This window comes from Jaculus jaculus, chromosome X, assembly GCF_020740685.1.
Source record: "Jaculus jaculus isolate mJacJac1 chromosome X, mJacJac1.mat.Y.cur, whole genome shotgun sequence".
NCBI classification, from domain to species: domain Eukaryota; kingdom Metazoa; phylum Chordata; class Mammalia; order Rodentia; family Dipodidae; genus Jaculus; species Jaculus jaculus.
The window spans coordinates 149,157,872-149,177,750 of record NC_059125.1 but is presented as its reverse complement, the minus strand read 5'-3'; the positions used below and the strand labels follow the sequence as shown (position 1 = coordinate 149,177,750).

Genomic DNA, 19,879 nt, shown 5'->3' with positions numbered 1-19,879 from the left:
CCACTTTGTGCATCTGGCTTTATGTGGGTACTGGGACATCGAGCCCAGGATCAGCAGGTCTGTGCCAGGCCCTATGCTGACTGCTGTAGGGACATTTCTGTCCTTATTTTACTGTGAGTATAGTGAAGTTATATAACTGTCCCAGGTCATGTAGTTCATGTGTGGCAGATCCAGGACTCAACACAAGACCACCTAACTCCTAGCAAGTTTACTATGTCATACATGACAGGGGATTGCTGCTCCTTAATACTTCTGCTGAATTGGCAGATATGTGGTGACTCACACCTGGAGTACCAGCACTTAGAAAGCTCAACAAGATCATGAGTTCAAGGCGAGACTGACCTAAATAATGAATTTGAAGCCAGTTGAGGATGAACAGTAAGAAACCTTGTCTCAAAAACAGTGTGTGTGTGTGTGTGTGTGTGTGTGTGTGTGTGTGTGTGTGTGTGTGTACGTGCTGGTCTTGAAAGCTGCATCATGTAGTCCTACTTCTAGTTAACTGTCTATATCCTATATAATCTAGCTTTTCCCCAAAAATCACTTGCAGCTGGGAACACTTGCTAGAATTTCAGCTAAGGGTCTTGTAACCCACCCTTCTTATATCACATAGAGAGTTGCCAAGTCAATAGCTCCATTGCCATTATGATAAACCTGATATCACAGAATTGTTCAGCTCCAAAGTTGTCATAGATACCAGGCAAAAATTTTCTTTACCTCAAGATGGTTTCATATTCTAATTCTAAAATGTCATACAACAGTGTGAGGTTAGAGATGAATCACTGAGTAAAAGAATTTGCCACGAGCAGGAGGGTTTGAGAGAGAAGATACACAAATTAATAAAATTAGACATGAAAAAGGCAGCATCACAACAGATACCAGAAAAATTCAAAATATCATAGGGACATACTATAAAACATATACTCCACAAAGTATGAAAATCTGAAAGAAATGGATGATATGACCTACCTAAATTAAATCAAGATGAGATTAATCACTTAAATAGACCTATAACAAGTATGGAGATACAAGGATTTAACAAAAATCTCCCAACTAAAAAAAGTCCAGGCCCAGATGGATTCACTGGTGAATTTTACCAGACCTTCAGGGAAGAACTAACCCCATTGCTTCTTAAACTTTTCCAGGAAATTTAAAGAAGGAATCCTACAAACTCCTTCCACAAAGCCAGCATCATCCTGGTACCAAAACCAGGCAAAGATAGAACAACAAAAGAAGAAAATTACAGACCAATCTCCCTCATGAACACAGATGCAAAAATCCTCAACAAAATATTGGCAAACAGAATACAAGAATATATCAGAGGGCTGGAGAGATTGCTTAGCGGTTAAGCACTTGCCTGTGAAGCCTAAGGACCCTGGTTCGAGGCTCGGTTCCTCAGGTCCCACGTTAGCCAGATGCACAAGGGGGCGCACGTGTCTGGAGTTCGTTTGCAGAGGCTGGAAGCCCTGGCACGCCCATTCTCTCTCTCTCCATCTGTCTTTCTCTGTGTCTGTTGCTCTCAAATAAATTTTAAAAAAAGGAATATATCAGAAAGATCATTCACCCTGACCAAGTAGGCTTTTCCCAGAGATGCAGGGATGGTTCAATATATGCAAATCTATAAATGTAATACATCATATAAATGGACTGAAGGACAAAAATTACATGATCATCTCATTAGACACAGAGAAAGCGTTTGACAAAATCCAACATCCCTTCATGATAAAAGTCCTACAGAGACGGGGAATAGAAGGAACATATCTCAACATAATAAAGGCTATTTATGGGCTGGAGAGATGGCGTAGCACTTAAGCGCTTGCCTGTGAAGCCTAAGGACCCCGATTCAAGGCTTGATTCCCCAGGTCCCACGTAAACCAGATGCACAAGGGGCTGCATGCGTATGGAGTTCGTTTGCAGTGGCTGGAGGCCCTGGTGTGCCCATTCTCTCTGCTTCTTTTCTCTGTCTGTCACTCTCAAATAAATAACCAAAAATAAATTTTTAAAGCATTTAAAAACAGCCCTCCCATCACCTTGTGGTGAGACTTCGTGGTAGTGCTGAAGAAAGGAAGTCTTGAAGTCAGGCGTGGTGGCGCACACCTTTAATCCCAGCACTGAGGAGGCAGAGGTAGGAGGATCACCATGAGTTCAAGGCCACCCTGAGGCTACATAGTGAATTCCAGGTCAGCCTGAGCTAGAGTGAGACACTACCTTGAAAAACCAAAATAAATAAATAAATAAAATAAAATAAAGAAAGGAAGGAAGTCTTATACCACTCTCAAGAATAATTGTAAAAGCGGCTGAGGGGAGGCTTAACAGTTAAGGCATTTGCCTGCAAAGCCAAAGGACCTATGTTAGTCAGAGGCACAAGGTGGTGCACATATCTGGAGTTCATTTGCAGTGGCTAGAGGCCCTGGCACACCCATTCTCTCTCTCTCTCTCTCCCCCTGTCAAACAAATAAAAAATAAAATAGTTTAAAAAAAAGAAAAGAAAGAATAAGTGTAAGAGAGCCAGGCATGGCGGCACACGCATTTAGTCCCAGCACTCAGGAGGCAGAGGCAGGAGGATTGCTGTGAGCTCAAGGCTACCCTGAGACTAATAGTGAATCCCAGGTCAGCCTAGGCTAGAGTGAGACTCTACCTTAAAAAGCCAAAAAAAAATTCAAAGGGGAAAGTGTGGTGGGGGGGGAGGGAGGGAATTACCATGGGATATATATATATATTTTTTTAAAACATGCCCCAAGGGCCATACTCTTTTTATTTTTATTTATTTATTTATTTATTTGAGAGTGACAGACACAGAGAGAAAGACAGATAGAGGGAGAGAGAGAGAGAATGGGCGCGCCAGGGCCTCCAGCCTCTGCAAACGAACTCCAGACGCGTGTGCCCCCTTGTGCATCTGGCTAACGTGGGACCTGGGGAACCGAGCCTCGAACCGGGGTCCTTAGGCTTCACAGGCAAGCGCTTAACCACTAAGCCCTACCATGGGATATTTTTTTATAATCATGGAAAATGCTAATAAATTTTTTTTTAAAGCCAAAGAAAAGAAAAAAGAAAACAAACAAGGAATAAGTGTAAGAGAAAGAAAGTTAAGTTGGTTGTCTTGAAATACTATAAGGTGGACAAAAATGGCAACATCAGTCGCCTTTTATTGCAAGTGTCCTTGACATGAATGTGGTGTTGGGAGTTTTTGTGGCCAGCTTCATGTATATATATATATATATATATATATATATATATATATATATATATATATATATGTATATGTATATATATATATATATATATATATATATACATACACACACACATACACACACACATACACACACACACACACATATATATATATACACATACATACATACATACATACATATACATATATATATCTAGCCGACTTTTATACTTACAGACAACAAACCATGGTATTTCCCTCCCCTCCCCCGCTTTCCCCTTCATAACTCTGCTCTCCGTCATATCCCCTCCCTCTATCCATTAGTCTCTCTTTTAATTTGATGTCATCGTCTTTTTCTCCTATTATGAAGGTCTTGTGTGGGTATTGCTAGGCACTGCGAGGTCTTGGATATCGAGGGCAGTTTCTGTCCGGACAGTTGTATGTAAGGAGTGGTGCCCTTCCTTTGGCTCTTACATTCTTTCCGCGGCCAGCTCTTTGGCAGACATTATTGGAGCAACTGTTGTCTTACCGCTTCAACAAATGGGAAGGTGAGTCATTGTTTGAGTTCATACAAAAGACTCACAGATCCAGTCAAGGACATAGACACTGATAGAGACGCATACGCGGGTGGGGAGAAGCAGAGAGTGTTGGAACATGTTCTGCACTCAGGAGGCTGCAGCAGAAAGATCACAAGTTCAAGGCCAGCCTGGACTACACAGTAAGATGGTATTTTTAATGCTTTACAATAACAATAAAGATAGGAACACAGTACAGTTACAGACATGGATTTCATGAAGGTGGAGGGACATAAATACACCACCAAATACAGATAGCAAATTGACTCAGACCCAGGGTCAGACACATTTTGTCTTCAATAATGGCACCTGAACCCCAAGTCGGGCGGACTGGCATGGAGGAGTCAGCAAGTGTGAGGAGCTGACACTATTGCCAGGTGTGGTTTCACACACCTATGACCCTTACATTCGGGAGGCAGAATGAAGCAGGAGGACTGCCACAAGTTCAAGGCCAGCCAGAACTGTATAGTGAGAACTTATCTCAAAAAGAAAGAAAGGGGCTGGGGAAAATGACTCAGCTCGCTGTGTTTCTTTGGGCAGCTTCAGTGTCTCCATTTATCCAATGGAAAAAGCAAGTCTTCATTCACAGGGCTATTTGGATGATTAAATAGAAGAACACGTAGACTTCAAAACACCATGTCTCAGGCTGGAGAGGTAGCTCCACAGGTAAGGAGCTTGCCTGCAAAGCCTAATGCCCAGAGTTCAGTTCCTCAAGACCCACGTAAAGCCAGGTGCACAAGGTGACACATGTATCTGGAGTTTGTTTGCAGTGCTTAGAGGCCTTAGTGTACCCATTGTCTCCCCCTCTTCCTCCTCCTCCTCCTCCTCTTCCTTCTTCTTCTCTCTCTCTCGCTCTCTCTCTCTCTCTCTCTCTCTCTCTCTCTCTCTTTCCTGGGCATGGTGGCTCACACCTTTAATCCCAGAACTACACAGTGAATTCCAGGTCAGCCTGAGCTGGACCAAGGTCCTTCATCTAAAGAAAAAACAAATAAACAAAACCCAGTATGGCGGCACACGCCTTTAATCCCAGCACTCGGGAGGCAGAGGTAGGAGGATCACCGTGAGTTCGAGGCCACCCTAAGACTACAGAGTGAATTCCTCGAAAAACCAAATAATAATAAGCTTCATTCCTGTAATACCCTGTTCAGTAAACAAGATTTATAATTTTTAGTTTAAAGATGATATTCATGCATCTTTATTGGATATACTATGTTAATTCAATACATCTAAATGTGTGTGGTGCAAGTGTGTGTTTGTGCGTGTGTGCCCAGTTGTGCATGTACATGTGTATGTGTATGCCTGAGTGTGCAGGCCAGAAAAAAACTTTTGAGTTTTTAGGTGCCATCCACCTTAAAAAAAAAAAAAAATTTAGCTGGGCAAGATGGCGCACAACTTTAATCCCACACTCAGGAGGCAGAGGTAGGAGGATTGTAGTGAGTTCAAGACCACCCTGAAACTCCAGGTCATCTTGACCCTACCTTGAAACCCCCACCCAAAAAAAATATATATTTTATTTATTTGAGACAAAGTGAGAGAGATAAAAAGGCAGAGAATAGATGCACAAGGGCCTCCAGCCACTGCAAACAAACTCCAGACACATGCATCGCCTTGTGCATCTGGCTTTATGTGGGTACTGGGAATCAAACTCAGGTCCTTAGGCTTTGCAGACAAGCACCTTAACTGCTGGGTCATCTTTGCAGCCCCCATCTACCATTTTTTGTTTTGTTTTGTTTTTTGTTTTATTGAGATAGGGTCTCCCTCTAGCCCAGGCTGACCTGGAACTCACTCTGTACCTCAAACTCAGAGTGATCCTCCTACCTCTGCCTCCAGAGTGCTGGAATTAAAGGCATGCACGGCCCAATCCACCTTTTTTTATTAATTTTTTAAAATTTATTTAACAGAGGGAAAGAGGCAGAGTGAGAGAGAGATAATATGTGCCCCAGGACTTCCAGCCACTGCAAACGAACTCCAGATGTATCTGGCTTACGTGGGACCTGGGGAATCGAACTGAGATTCTCTGGCTTTGCAGGCAAGCACCTTAACCGCTAAGCTATCTCTCCAGCCCCCAATCCACCTTTTTTCTTTCTTTCTTTCTTTCTTTCTTTCTTTCTTTCTTTCTTTCTTTCTTTCTTTCTTTCTTTCTTTCTTTTTTTTTTTTTGACCAGAGACTCTTACTGGCTTGGAACTCACTAACTAGGCTTCTGTGTTGTTGTTGTTGTTGTTTTTGTTTTGTTTTGTTTTTGAGGTAGGGTCTTGCTCTAACTCAGGATAACCTGGAATTCACTATGTAGTCTCAGGTTAGCCTCTTTCCTCCTCCTCCCAAATGCTGGGGTTAAAGTTGTGTGCCACCACACCCAGCTTACAGTTGGCTTTTTTAGGTGGGTTTTGGATTTCAAACTCAGGTCTTCAAACTTGCAAGGTAAGCACTTTACCAACTGAGGTATCCCCTGCACCCCTCAATAACTGTATGTATATCTATCTATATATATATATAGAGAGAGAGAGTCATATATACATATATATGACATTTTATTTATTTGCAAAGAGAGAGAGAATGGGGGCGGCCAGTGCCTCCTACCACTGCAAATAAACTCCAGAGGGCTGGAGAGATGACTTAGTGGTTAAGGCTCATGACTGCAAAGCCTAAGGACCCAAGTTCAATTCTCCAGGTCCCACATAAACCAGATGTACATGGTGGAACATGGAGCTTGTTTGCAGCAGCTAGAGGCCCAGGTGTGCCCATTCTCTCTCTCTCTACCACCCCTCTCTCTGTCTCTAATAAGTAAAAATAAACCTTTTAAAAATAATAAATAAGGGCTGGAGAGATGGCTTAGCGGTTAAGCACTTGCCTGTGAAGCCTCAGGACCCCGGTTCGAGGCTTGGTTCCCCAGGACCCACATTAGCTGGATGCACAAGTGGGCACACGTGTCTGGAGTTCGTTTGCAGAGGCTGGAAGCCCTGTCATGCTCATTCTCTCTCTCTCACTATCTGCCTCTTTCTCTCTGTGTCTGTCGCTATCAAATAAATAAATAATTAATTAAAATAATAATAATAATAATAATAATAATAATAATAATAAATAAGCTTCCTTTTCCTCTTCTGGGGCCGGTGTTTAGAGGCACTCAGGATGGTCCAGCGTTTGTCACACCGTCGTAGGCTTTCCTACAACACACCCTCTCACAAAACGAGGCTGTCTCAAACCCCTGGTAATAGAATTATTGACCTGTACACCAGGAAGGTCGGGAAGGCACCAAAGTCAGCATGCGGCATGCGCCCAGGCCGGCTTCGCGGGGTTCGTGCTGTGAGACCTGAGGTCCCTATGAGACTGTCCCAAACAAACAAACAAGAAAACCTGTCGGCCGGGCCTGTGGTGGTTCCAGGTGAGCTAAGTGTCTCCGGGACAGGATGGAGCGAGCTTGCCTTATGGAGAGGCAGACATCGTCGTGAAGGCGTTGAAGGCACACGCGCAGAGTGAGAAAGCGAAATAAATGCGGAGCTTTTTTAAATAACAAAAACCAAGGCTTGTTCTGTGGCTTTATGCTAAATAATAATAATAAATAAATAAATAAAAACAAACTTCAGACACAAGTGGCACTACTTTGTACATGGATACTGGGGAATCCAATGAAGGCCGTCAGGATTTGCCAGTAAGTGCCCTTAACCATTGAGCCAGCTCTCTAGCCTCACCTGTATATTTTTTTTAAATAAAGGGTATTTTAAAAATATTTTTATTTATTTATTTGACAGAGAGAAAGAGGGAGAGAGATTGAGAGAAAGAGTGGGCACACCAGGGCCTCCAGCCACTGCGAACAAACTCCAGACGCGTGTGCCCCCTTGTGCATCTGGCTCACGTGGGTCCTGGGGAATCGAACCTGGGTCCTTTGGCTTTGCAGGCAAATGTCTTAACCACTAAGCCATCCCTCCAGCCCCCCAACCTGTATATATTCAAGGATGCATTTCATTTAGAAAAATCTCAGCTGCTGCCATGGCCTGCATGCAGAGTGGAGGCAGAAGTGCTCAAATAGAAGAGAGAAAAGGGAAAGAAGGCTGATTGAGGCTGATTCAGTATTCTCATTATACAAGTCAGAGTTCTCCATAGGAAACCAGCAGAAAGGAGACCATTGGAAATAATGCCTAAAGTGGGGTTTATTAAGAAAACAGACTCCTGAGGGTATTACCACGGGATAATTTTTACAATCATGGGAAATGTTAATAAAAGTTGTGAAAAGATAAAAAAATTAAATTAAATTGATTTTTAAAAAAATGGAAAAAAAAAAAGAAAACGGACTCCTAAGATTATGGGGGGGGGCAGTTGGTGTCAGTGTGTACCACCTATATGCTAGAGATCTGGAAGGCGAGCCCATGAGCCACAGGAGGAGGAAGAACAATATTATCTCGGGCTCAGGCAGCCAGGAGGAAATTCCTTCCTCAGCCTTCCCCTTGAACTAGGCCCTTAATGGATTAGACCCTGCACATCCGTATGAGTTCCCCATTTCCACTGCTAATCTCACCCAGACCCCCTCCCCCAGACACGCCCAGAGCTAATGCTGCACCAGATCCGGGCTTCTTTCGGCTTGGTCAAGTTTACATATAAAATTAGCCACCACACCAAGTACAAGGGGGCTTTCTATTGCTCACGGCTGCTTGGGGTAGATCCCAGATACGTGTCCCAGTTCAGCTCCAAATCCAAGAAGCCAGCTGCCTTTGCAAGTAGATTCCATGAAGAGGTGACAGTCGAGACGGGCTATTTGTCTCACAGTTTTCCAATGGCTGGCAGGGCAGTCCATCCCACATTTCTTGCTCTCATGCCTGAGGATTCGGAGTACCCTGAAGGAAAGCTGAAAAGCTCTCCAGATAAGCAGTCCAAAGCAGCAGGCACCCAATGCAGAAGCCCCCACCCTGAGCCTTGGCCTCTAGAGGCTTTGCCCAACTTGTACTGAGGCCAGACCCCTCGTGAACGGGGCACTGGACTCTGAGCCCTAACTCAGCCCTTAACTCTTCCAAGAAATTTCTCCTCATTCATCGCTGCTTCCCAAGATTGCTCCTAATATGTGATAATTACTTTTCTTTGCTCCCAAACAGTACAATAAGGAATGTATATTCAATGTATACAGTTTAGAAGATACAGGCAACAGCTGGAAACACAGTTCGGCAGTAGAGCACTTGCCTAACATGCCCAGACCCTGCATTCCATCTCCAGAAGGACAAAAACAAAAATACAAAAAAAAAAAAAAAAAAAAAGCCAGGAACACCTTTAATCCCAGCCAGCACTCAGGAGGCAGAGGTAGGAGGATCGCCATGAGTTCGAGGTCACCCTGAGACCACATAGTGAATTCCTGGTCAGCCTGGGCTAGAGCGAGACACTACCTCAAAAAAAATATACAAAAAAAGAAAGAAAATACCCAGAACAGTTATTATTTTGCTATGAAGCCTTGCAGACTGGATTACATCAGTGAGGACTAGCTGAGTCATAGGAAATAGTTGTTCTGGAAGGTCAAATTAGTTAGCTATCATCCATCTTCATTAAACAATTAGAAATGAAAAAATATAAGTATATGCATAGTAACCCTTTTAAAAATAGGACAAATCCGCCTGCACAGTGGCGCATACCTTTAATCCCAGCACTCACTCGGGAGGCAGAGCTAGGAGGATCGCAATGACCTGGAGGCCACCCAGAGACGACATAATGAATTCCAGGTCAGCCTGAGCTAAAGTGAAACCCTACCTCAAAACAACAACAAAAACCACAATAAATAAATAAATAAAAATAGGACGAATCCTACATATTTATCAATAACATTTTGTTACTTGAAATCTTTAGTGAATCTACATTAATGAGCCACCACAAATCTTAGTGCCTTAAAATAGTAATTATGTAATCACTGAGATTGGTGGTTCATGTCCATAGTCCCAACTCGGGAGAGGCTGAGGCAGGAGGATTACAAATAGTAGGCCAACCTGTGCTATATAAAGAGACCGCGTCTCAAGGAAAAAAATAATAACTTATAATTTCACAGGCTGATTTCTTCCCTACCTGCCTCAGTGTCAGGTATCTCCAAGATCAGCTGCAGGTGTGATGACTCATAACCACTCACTGAACTCACAAGTTCTTATCTTCCTGGTTAGGAGTTGTGAAAGTGAAAGGATACTGATTGAAATCAGCAAAGGAAAAAGTCCAAGAGGAGCCAGTAACAAGCTTACATGTGTAGCCCTACAGTGGTGTGGTGGTTGGATTCAGGTGTCCTCCATAAACCCAGGTGTTCTGCATGCTAGGTTTCCAGCTGATGGAGATTTGGGAATTAACACCTCTTGGAGGCAGTGTATTGTTGGGGGCGGGCTTATGGGTGTTATAGCCAGTGTCCCCTTGCCAGTGTTTGGCACACTCTCCTGTTCCAATTGTCCATTTGACAGGCCAGGAGGTGATGTCCACCCTCTCCTCATGCCGTCATTTCCCCCTGCCATCATGGAGCTTCCCCTCAAGTATGTAAGCCAAAACAAACCCTTTTTTGCCTAAAAGCTGCTCTTGGTTGGGTGATTTCTGCCAGCACTGCTGAACCTGAGTGCAAGAGTAAAGTGGTACCGAGGAGTGGGATTGCTGCTAGACACCTGACTCTGTGGCTTTGGCCTTTTGGAGCTGATTTTCAAGAGGAATGTAGAAGGATTTGAAACCTTGGCCTAAGAAATGACTTGAAGTGCTGCAAGTACAGCTTGATGGACTCTTCTGGTCAGAGTTGAAAGACCTGAATGCAGTAAGAACTATGGACTGTGAGGTTTGGCTTATGAGGGTGAGGAAGAGCTTTGCCTGGACTGGGCTAGCAGTTTGTGTGAGATGCTTGCTGTTATGCCCGTGTCCTGAGAAGTTGTGCAGGGTTGCTTTGTGTAGAAATGAACTGGAGTGAGCAGAGGTATTTGGCACAGAAAAAATGAAATATTTGGGCCAAAACTTTTACCCGTTCAGCTGCAATGGTATAAGGTATTACAATCATTGAGATTGGGCCAGCTGACATGCATTGGGACAAAAGAAAAAATACAGTCTTTTGAAAGAGCCTGGATGGTGAAGGAGCGTCTTGTTCTTCAAAGTCTGCTTTATTCCCCACCCTCCAGATTAACAAATTGGCACCCTACCTGGCATTACGGAGTATAAGAAATGCAGGAAGGAGAGGGTCATTGAATTTGCAACACCGTCTTGTGTTTTGGAAATGCCATGGGCAGTGTGAAACAGGTTTGCTGGATGCCTGCATGGAGACCCGATGGAGCCATGAGGATGAACCGTGGGTTAGAGTAGAGACCCAGTGGAGATGCCAGGATGATGATAAGGCTGCCAAGGAGAGCTGCCAGCCCCAGATGAAGTTTTCCAAGACTGTGAGTAGCCTAGCTGAAGGGGCAGAATTGGAACTCCAGAGACTTGTTGCTGGTTAGAATTATAGGACTTGGAGATTTGTTACTGACTAGAGTTGTTGAATTTGGAGTTACAAAGTTTGATGTTTGCCGTGTTTAAATCTTGTATTGGTTGAATATTTCTTTGCTATGCCCAGTGTCATCTTGTGCAGTGTGAATGTTTATTCTGTGCCATTTTGGGTTTTGGAGGGATTTTTTGGTATTATAGATCAGTTAAAAGACCTTGGATTATAGGGATGTTTGAACATCGTTGTAATTCATAAAAATTATGGGGACTTTTAAAGTTGGATGAATGCATTGTATTTTACATCATGTATGGATATCAGTTTATGGGGGCCAGGGGCAGAATGTGGTGGTTTGATTCAGATGTCCCCCATAAAACTTAGGTGTTCTGAATGCTAGGTTCCCAGCTGATGGACATTTGGGAATTAACACCTCCTGGAAGCAGTCTACTATTGGGGGCAGGCTTGTGAGGATTAATAGCCATTTTCCCCTTGCCAGTGTTTGGCACACTCTCCTGTTGCTATTGTCCACCTGATGTTGGCTAGAAGGTGATATCTACCCTCTGCGCATGCCATCGTTTTCCCTGCCATTATGGAGCTTCCCCTCAAGTCTGTAAGCCAAAATAAACCCTATTTTCCCAAAAGCTGCTCTTGGTCGGGTGATTTCTGCCAGCAATGCAAACCTGACGGCAACAAGTACAGTCTCATGGGGATGCACTTCTTATCCCAGCAACATGTGGGATAAGAATAACATAACATGCTCGGCCAACCAAGGAAGCTCAGGGTTTTTATTGAAGGGAGGGTCAAGGTTGTGGACATGAGGGCTGAAGATATGGCTCAGCAGTTAAGGCACTGACCTGCAAAGCCTAACAGCCAGGGTTCAATTCCCCATTACTTATGTAAAGCCAGATGCACAAAGTAGCACATGCATCTGGAGTTCATTTACAGTGACAAGATGTCCCGGCATACCCATTCTCTTTCTCCCTGATTGCAAATAAATAAATAAAAATATTTTTGAGCTGCTGGAGAGATGGCTTAGCAGTTGGGATACTCACCTGCAAACCCTGAGGAGCCAGGTTTGACTCCCCAGAACCCACATAAGCTATATGCACATGGTGGTGCATATGTCTGGAGTTCATTTGCAGTAGCTAGAGGCTCTGGCACTCCCTCTCATTCCCTCTCTCTTTCTCCCCCCGCTCAAATAAATAAATAAAATATTTTTTTTAAAGATTGGGGGTTGCTAAAGGGATTGCTTAGTGGTTAAGGTGCTTACCTGCAAAGCCAAAGGACCCTGGTTCAATTCCCCAAGACCCAAGTAAGCCAGATGCACAAGTGGCACATGTGTCTGGAGTTCGCTTGCAGTGACTGAAGGCCCTGGTGTGCCCATTCTCTCCCCCCACCCATCTTTCTCTCTGTCAAATAAATAAACATAAAAATAAATATTTTAAAAAGACTGTGTTGGGCTGGAGAGATGGCTTAGTGGTTAAGCACTTGCCTGTGAAGCCCAAGGACCCTGGTTCAAGGCTTGATTCCCCAGGACCCACGTTAGCCAGATTCACAAGGGGGCACACACGTCTGGAGTTTGTTTGCAGTGGCTGGAGGCCCTGGGGTGCCCATTCTCTCTCTGTTTCAGTCTCAACTCAATAAATAAAAATGAACAAAAAAAAATTTTTTTTAAGACTGTGTTTAGCAACATAGCAGGATGCAAAATGAATACACAGAAATCAGTAGCTTTCCTATATACTAAAAACAAATGTGTGGAGAATGAAATCAGGGAATCTCTCCCATTCACAATTTTCTCAAGAAAAAAAAGTACTTCGGAATAAACTTAACTAAGGAAGTAAAGGAGCTCTACGATGAGAACTTTAAAATACTCAAGCGAGGGCTAGAGAGATGGCTTAGCGGTTAAGTGCTTGCCTGTGAAGCCTAAGGACCCCCGGTCGAGGCTCGATTCCCCAGGATGCGTTAGCCAGATGCACAAGCTGGCACACGCGTCTGGAGTTCATTTGCAGTGGCTGGAAGCCCTGGCGCACCCATTCTCTCTCTCTCTCTCTCTCTCTCTCTCTCTCTCTCTCTCTCTCTCTGTCACACTCAAATAAACAAATAAAAATGAACAAAAATTAAAAAAAAAAACACTCAAGCGAGAAATTGCAGAAGACACAAGGAAATGGCAAGATATCCCATGTTCTTGGATTGGAAGAATCAATATTGTGAAAATGTCAATCTTACCAAAAGCTATCTACATGTTTAATGCAATCCCCATTAAAATTCCAATGGCATTCTTCACAGGAATAAAAAAAATTCCAAACTTTCATGTGGAAGCACGAAAAACCTTGAATAGCCAAAATGAGTTTTTTAATTCTTTTTGTTCATTTTTATTTATTTATTTGAGAGTGACAGACAGAGAAAAAGAGGCAGATAGAAAGAGGGAATGGGCATGCCAGGGGCCTCCAGCCATTGCAAACGAACTCCAGATACGTGCGCCCCCTTGTGCATCTGGCTAACATGGGCCCTGGGGAATGCAGCCTTGAACCGGTGTCCTTAGGCTTTACAGGCAAGTGCTTAATCACTAAGCCATCTCTCCAGCCTGCCAAAACGATTTTGAGCAACAAAAATAAGACTGGTGGTATCACCATACCCAATTTTAAGCTATATTACAAAGCCATGGTAACAAAAACAGCATGGTATTGGCACAAAGACAGACATGTAGATCAATGGAACAGAATAGAGGACCCAGATGTTAATTCAGGCAGCTCCAGCCATCTGATTTTTGACAAAAATGCCAAAAATATTCATTGGAGAAAAAACAGTCTCTTCAACAAATGGTGCTGGGAAAACTGGATATCTATATGTAGAAAGATGAAAATAGATCCTTGTCTTTCCCCATGCACAAGTGGATCAGGGACCTTAATATCAGACACGAAACTCTGAAATTGCTAGTGGAAAAAGTAGGGGAAACCCTTCAATGTATTGGCATAGGTAATGACTTTCTGTATATAATAACCTCAATTGCTCAGAAAATAAAGTCACTAATCAAGTACTGGGATCTCATGAAATTACAAAGCTTTTGTACAGCAAAGGACACTGTGAATACAGCAAGAAGACAACCTGCAGAATGGAAGAAAATCCTTGCCAGTTACACATCTGACAGAGGATTAATATCCAGAATATTCAAAGAACTCAAATAACAGAACAATAAGAAATCAAACAACCCAATCAAAAAATGGGCTATGGAACTAAATAGAGAGTTCTCACCAGAAGAATTACGGATGGCATATAAACATCTAAAAAGTGTTCTACATCCCTAGCCATCAAGGCAGTGCAAATTAAAACTACCTTGAGATTCCATCTCTCTCCTGTCAGAATGGCTACCATCAAGAAAACAAATGACGGGCTGGAGAGATGGCTCAGTGGTTAAGCACTTGCCTATGAAGCCTAAGGACCCTGGTTCGAGGCTCGATTCTCCAGGACCCATGTTAGCCAGATGCACAAGGGGGCACATGCATCTGGAGTTCGTTTGCAGTGGCTGGAAGCCCTGGCATGCCCATTCTTTCTCTCTCTCTCTCTCTCTCTCTCTCTCTCTCTCTCTCTCTCTCTCTCTCCCTCTTTCTCTCTCTGTCACATTCAAAGAAATAAATAAAAATGAACAAAAAATTAATAATAAAAAAGAAAAGAAATGACAATAACTGTTGGTGAAGATGTAATAAACAGGAAACCCTTCTGCACTGTTGGTGGGAATGTAATCTGGTACAGCCATTGTGGAAATCTGTGTGGAGGTTCTTGAGACAGCTAAAAATAGATTTGCAATATGATCCATCTATAGCGCTCCTAGGCATATATCCTAATGACTCTTCTCACTACCTTAGAGATATTTGCACAACCATGTTTATTGCTGCTCAATTCACAACAGCTAGGAAATGGAACCAGCCTAGATGTCTATCCACAGATGAATGGATAATAAAGATGTGGTACATCTACACAATGGAGTTCTACTCAGTGGTAAAGAAAAATGAAATTTGCAGGGAAACAGATGGATCTAGAGAAGATTACACTAAGTGAGGTAACCCAGGCCCAGGAAGCCAAATGTCGCATGTTCTCTCTTATATGTGGATCCTAGCTACAAATGTATAGACTTGTTTGTGATCTGGAACCAATAATCAGTAGCACAGGCCCATAAGCTAGAAAAAGGCTATAAGGGAGGGAGGAGAGGGAAGGTCTTAAGGGATGATATTGTATATATGTAAGTAGAAGAACAGATTACAGGGAGGGGAAAGGCCTAAGCGAGGTCAGAGGAAGAGACTGTATAAAAGAAAGATGGGGGGAGGGTCAATCAAAATTCAAGATATTCTGAATAAAACATATGAAAATCTACTTTTTAAAATAATTGGCACATCCAGAAGCCATAGATTGTTACTAGAAAATTTGCAGTGCCTGGGGTGGGATGGGTCATTGGCCAGGGAGGTCTATGAATGCAAGGCTGCTTTCCCACCTAGTCTTGCAAGTCACACAGGATCCCATCTGAAGCAGTCCCTCAACCAATGCCCATCCAGAGTCACAGAGGAAGACAAATTCATTCTGTGTCATCATAGTGGACATGAGACAGTCTGAATGCAGTAAGGACATAAATGCCTTTCAATTTGCTATTACCAAAACAAGGACATGACAATCATCTTTGTTCCATAATTTCCCCAGTTTTCAAGAGGGTGAGAAAAGGTGAGAGGATCCCATTACGTAGCCCAGGCTGATCTGGAACTGATCTGGAATTTGTGAGCCAGTTTCCGGAGCCCAGGGATTCCAGGCATACACCACCATGCCCAGTTCTGGCTTGAGTTTCTAGTGCATGTCTTAAGAAAATATTGTGAAGTAGTACAATCACATGAAAAGGATAAAAATAACATAAGCCGACTGACTTAAAGATAGGGAGTCTTACCTGGGCATGGAGATTGATGCCTGTAATCCTAGCGCTCCATTGGCTGAGACCGGAGAATCCCCTTAGATTTGAGGCCAACCTGGATATAACTTGTCTTTAAAAAAAGAGCTAGATGTGTAATCATATAACTGTATAGAACTTTTATGAGAGAGAAAGAGCACAATAGAGCATTGGTACACCAGGGCCTCCAGCCTCTGCCAATTGAACTCCAGACGAATGCATGTCACTTTGTGTAGCTGGCTTACATGGGATCTGGGGAGTCAACCATGGGTCCTTAGGCTTCACAGGCAAGAGCCTGAACCACTAAGCCATCTCTCCATTCCTGCATAGACTTTTTATTGAGAACTTTTATATATGAACATACTGTAACTTAACCATATTTCCATCCCATGATCCTCTTTCATGCCCTCTCCTCTGCTCCCATTCCACTGAGGACCCTCCTCTTTCTAGGGAGTCCTTCCTCTGTCTTGTTGTCTCATTCCTCTCTGGTCTCTGTCCTCCATGTCAATGTCCTGAATCTTTTGAAATACATTAATAGTCTAAGAAAAATTAGCAAGAAATTTTAACCTATCAACATGTTTTAATATTTGGATTTCTGAATATGATGGAGAATGGAATTTCAAAGGAGAAAGTGGGGGGGATTAACATGGGATTTTTTTATAATCATGGAAAATGCTAATAAAAATTAATATATATATATATTTGGATTTGTGTTTAAAAACACCCTGGATCTTTGGTTTTAATAAAAATCACCACATAGGGGTTGAGAACATGGCTCAGTGGGCAAAGTAGTTGCCACACAAGTATGAGAGCCTGGGTTTAAGTCTTTAGCACACACATTAAAAAAAAATTATTTATTTATGAGAGAGAGAATAGGTGCACCAAGGCCTGTAGCCACTACAAACAAACTCCAGATGTATGCGCCCCCTTGTGCATCTGGCTTATGTGGGTCCTGGGGAATCAAGCCTGGGTCCTTTGGCTTCATAGGCAAGTGCCTTACTGCTAAACCATCTCTGCAGCCCCCCCCCCCCAACATTTTTAAAAGGCTAGGTAGGGGCTGGAGAGATGGCTTAGAGGTTAAGGCGCTTGCCTGTGAAGCCAAAGGACTCAGGTTTGATTCCTCAGGACCCACGTAAGACAGATGCACAAGGGGGCACATGCATCTGGAGTTTGTTTGTAGTGTCTGGTGGCCCTGGAGTGCCCATTCTCTCTCTCCAACTGCCTTTCTCTCTCAAAATAAATAAATAAAATAAGGCTAGGCCTTGTGGCGTGTGGGGAGGCAGGACAAGAGGGTCCCTAGGGCTTGGTGGCTAGCTACTCTTTCTCATCAGTGAGCTTCAGGTTCAATCAGATGCTCTAACTCAAAAAACAAGGTGAAGAATAACCAAGGACACCCTTGGGTGTCATTCTCGGGCTTGCTGTCCACAGCTTTTCTTTACAGGGTCTCTCAGTGAACCTGGAGCTCATCAGTTGGGCCAGACTGCTCCACTTCTGCACAGTGGGAACTGCAGGTTTTAGTCAGGGATTGAAGTGTGAACTCAGGTGCACGAGTGCAAGTCGAGATCTGAACCCTCTGAGCTACCTCCTCAGCCCCGAGCCGTTTCTATACCAGTTGCTAACTTGCCCTCCAGACCCATTATCAAACTCCAGTCTCTCACACTGTGGTGACATTCAGTAGGATCATTCTTTTCTTTTCTTTTATCTCAAGTTTTATTAACATTTTCCATGATTATAAAACATATCCCATGGTGATACCCTTCCCCCCCCCCACTTTCCCTTAGAAATTCCATTCTCCATCATAAGTATGATCATTCTTCATTTTGCCGCCCCAATAAATACAAATATTTTTCTTTCCCTTTTGCCTCCTTTGCATAATAGTTTGAAGTCATTCATGACTTGACCATTTGCCTTCATTGATTTTTTTTAATGAAAATTCCTTTGTATTTTGGTTTTATTGTTTGTTTGTTTTTCAAGGTAGGGTCTCACTCTAGCCCAGGCTGACCTGGAATTCACTATGGAGTCTCAGGGTGGCCTCGAACTCACAGCAATCCTTCTACCTCTGCCTCCTGAGTGCTGGAATTAAAGGCGTGCGCCACCATGCCCAACTTTGTGTTTGTTTTTTGTAGTGCTTGGGATAGAGCTCAAGGCCTTCTTTGGACATGCTACCATTGAGCCAAATCCTTAATCCCTGGGAAATTAATTGGAATAAGCTTTTCCAATTGAAATTGCAAGATGTATCTTTTTTCTATTGCATTTAAGAGCTTCTTAAGAGCTTCTTTTTTATTTTTTAAATGTCATAGCCCTGGTTGGCCTAGAGCTTCCTGTGTAGGCCAAGCTGGCCTCAAATTCATCTCCAAACTCCTGCTCTGCATCTTGAGTGCTAAGGTTCCTGGAGCTTGTCACCATATTTGGCTTGGTATTGTTTGGGTTTTCATTTGTTCATTTGTGTTTGTTTTTGTTTTTGAGACATGGTCTCACTATATAGCCCTGGTTGGCATAGAAGTTGCTGTGTGGAGCAGGCTGGCACGGAATTTGTGATAAGTTTGCCTCTCCCTCATGAGTGCTGGAGTTACTGGTGTGTACCACTGCACTGTGTTTACCTCTGGAGTTACTCTTTTTGTTGTTGTTGTTGTTGTTTTGTTTTGTTTTGTTGTTTTGTTTTGTTTTGTTTTGTTTTTCGAGGTACGGTCTCACTCTAGCCCAGGCTGACCTGGAATTCACTATGTCGTCTCAGGGTGGCCTCGAACTCATGGGGATCCTCCTACCTCTGCTTCCCCAGTTCTGGGATTAAAGGTGAGTGCCACCACGCCTGACTTGGAGTTACTCTTAATTCCATTTTACAGATGGAGAAGCTGGGCCTTAGAAAAGTGTGTGCCAGCAGCCAGGCCAAATGAGCCAACAGGTGCAATAGTGGTACATCTGTTATGGAGGTAACCATCCACCCTCTAATTGGACTGGAGGCCCACTCCATTGGAGGGAATATATCCCTGATACTGAAAACCTACAACAAAATGACAACAGGGGTAGTCATGAGCCCTAAGGGTGTAATGCCTTCTGGTGTCTGGCTAAATGCATATACTATGCTCACCAAACTTTCCCATAAGCACTTGTGTCAATGTTCACACCCATATATTAATGCTACTCTCACTTTTGGTAGAGAACCTTCTCTTTTCAGATAGCAGTGACCTTGGGAAGACTCAGAAGGCATCATGGTGCTGGAAAGAAGTGACAGGAGTGCTCAGCACTGCAATATCTCTATCACACCTTCCAAGGCTCAGGGTCTAATGCACAAGAGGTGGTGGAAAGAATGTAAGAGCCAAAGGAAGGGTAGGACTCCTTACAACATGCTCCTCCAGACACAAAATGGCCTGGATATCCATGACCTCACAGTGCCTGACACTACCTACACAAGACCATCATAATAGGAGGAAAAGGTCATGACATCAAAATAAAAGAGAGACTGATTGAGAGGGGGATGGGATATGATGGAGAATGGAATTTCAAAGGGGAATGTGGGGGGAGAGAGGGTATTACCATTGGATATTGTTTGCAATTATGGAAGTTGTCAATAAAAAATAAATACAAAAGAAAAGAAAATGTGTCTGTGCTGATGTTGTGAGTTTATGTAAACACCAGGAACAAAAGCCAGGCTCTGGGTCCAAACTCAGAGAGCTTCCTTAGCCCCACAGGGACTGAAGGAAGTAGGCTTTCTTGCAATGCTGACATTCTGGAAGGAGGGTGATGACCTGTATGGGGGTAAAACCTGAAGTGTGGTGCTTAGTCCCCAAAAGCCAATCCTCTA

The 19,879-nt window shown here is 43.3% G+C and overlaps 1 pseudogene; it reads left to right on the top strand.

Moving 5' to 3' along the window:
* Positions 1-6,874: 6,874 nt before the first annotated feature.
* On the top strand, positions 6,875-7,235 carry LOC123456741 (annotated as a pseudogene).
* The last annotated feature ends 12,644 nt before the right edge of the window (positions 7,236-19,879 follow it).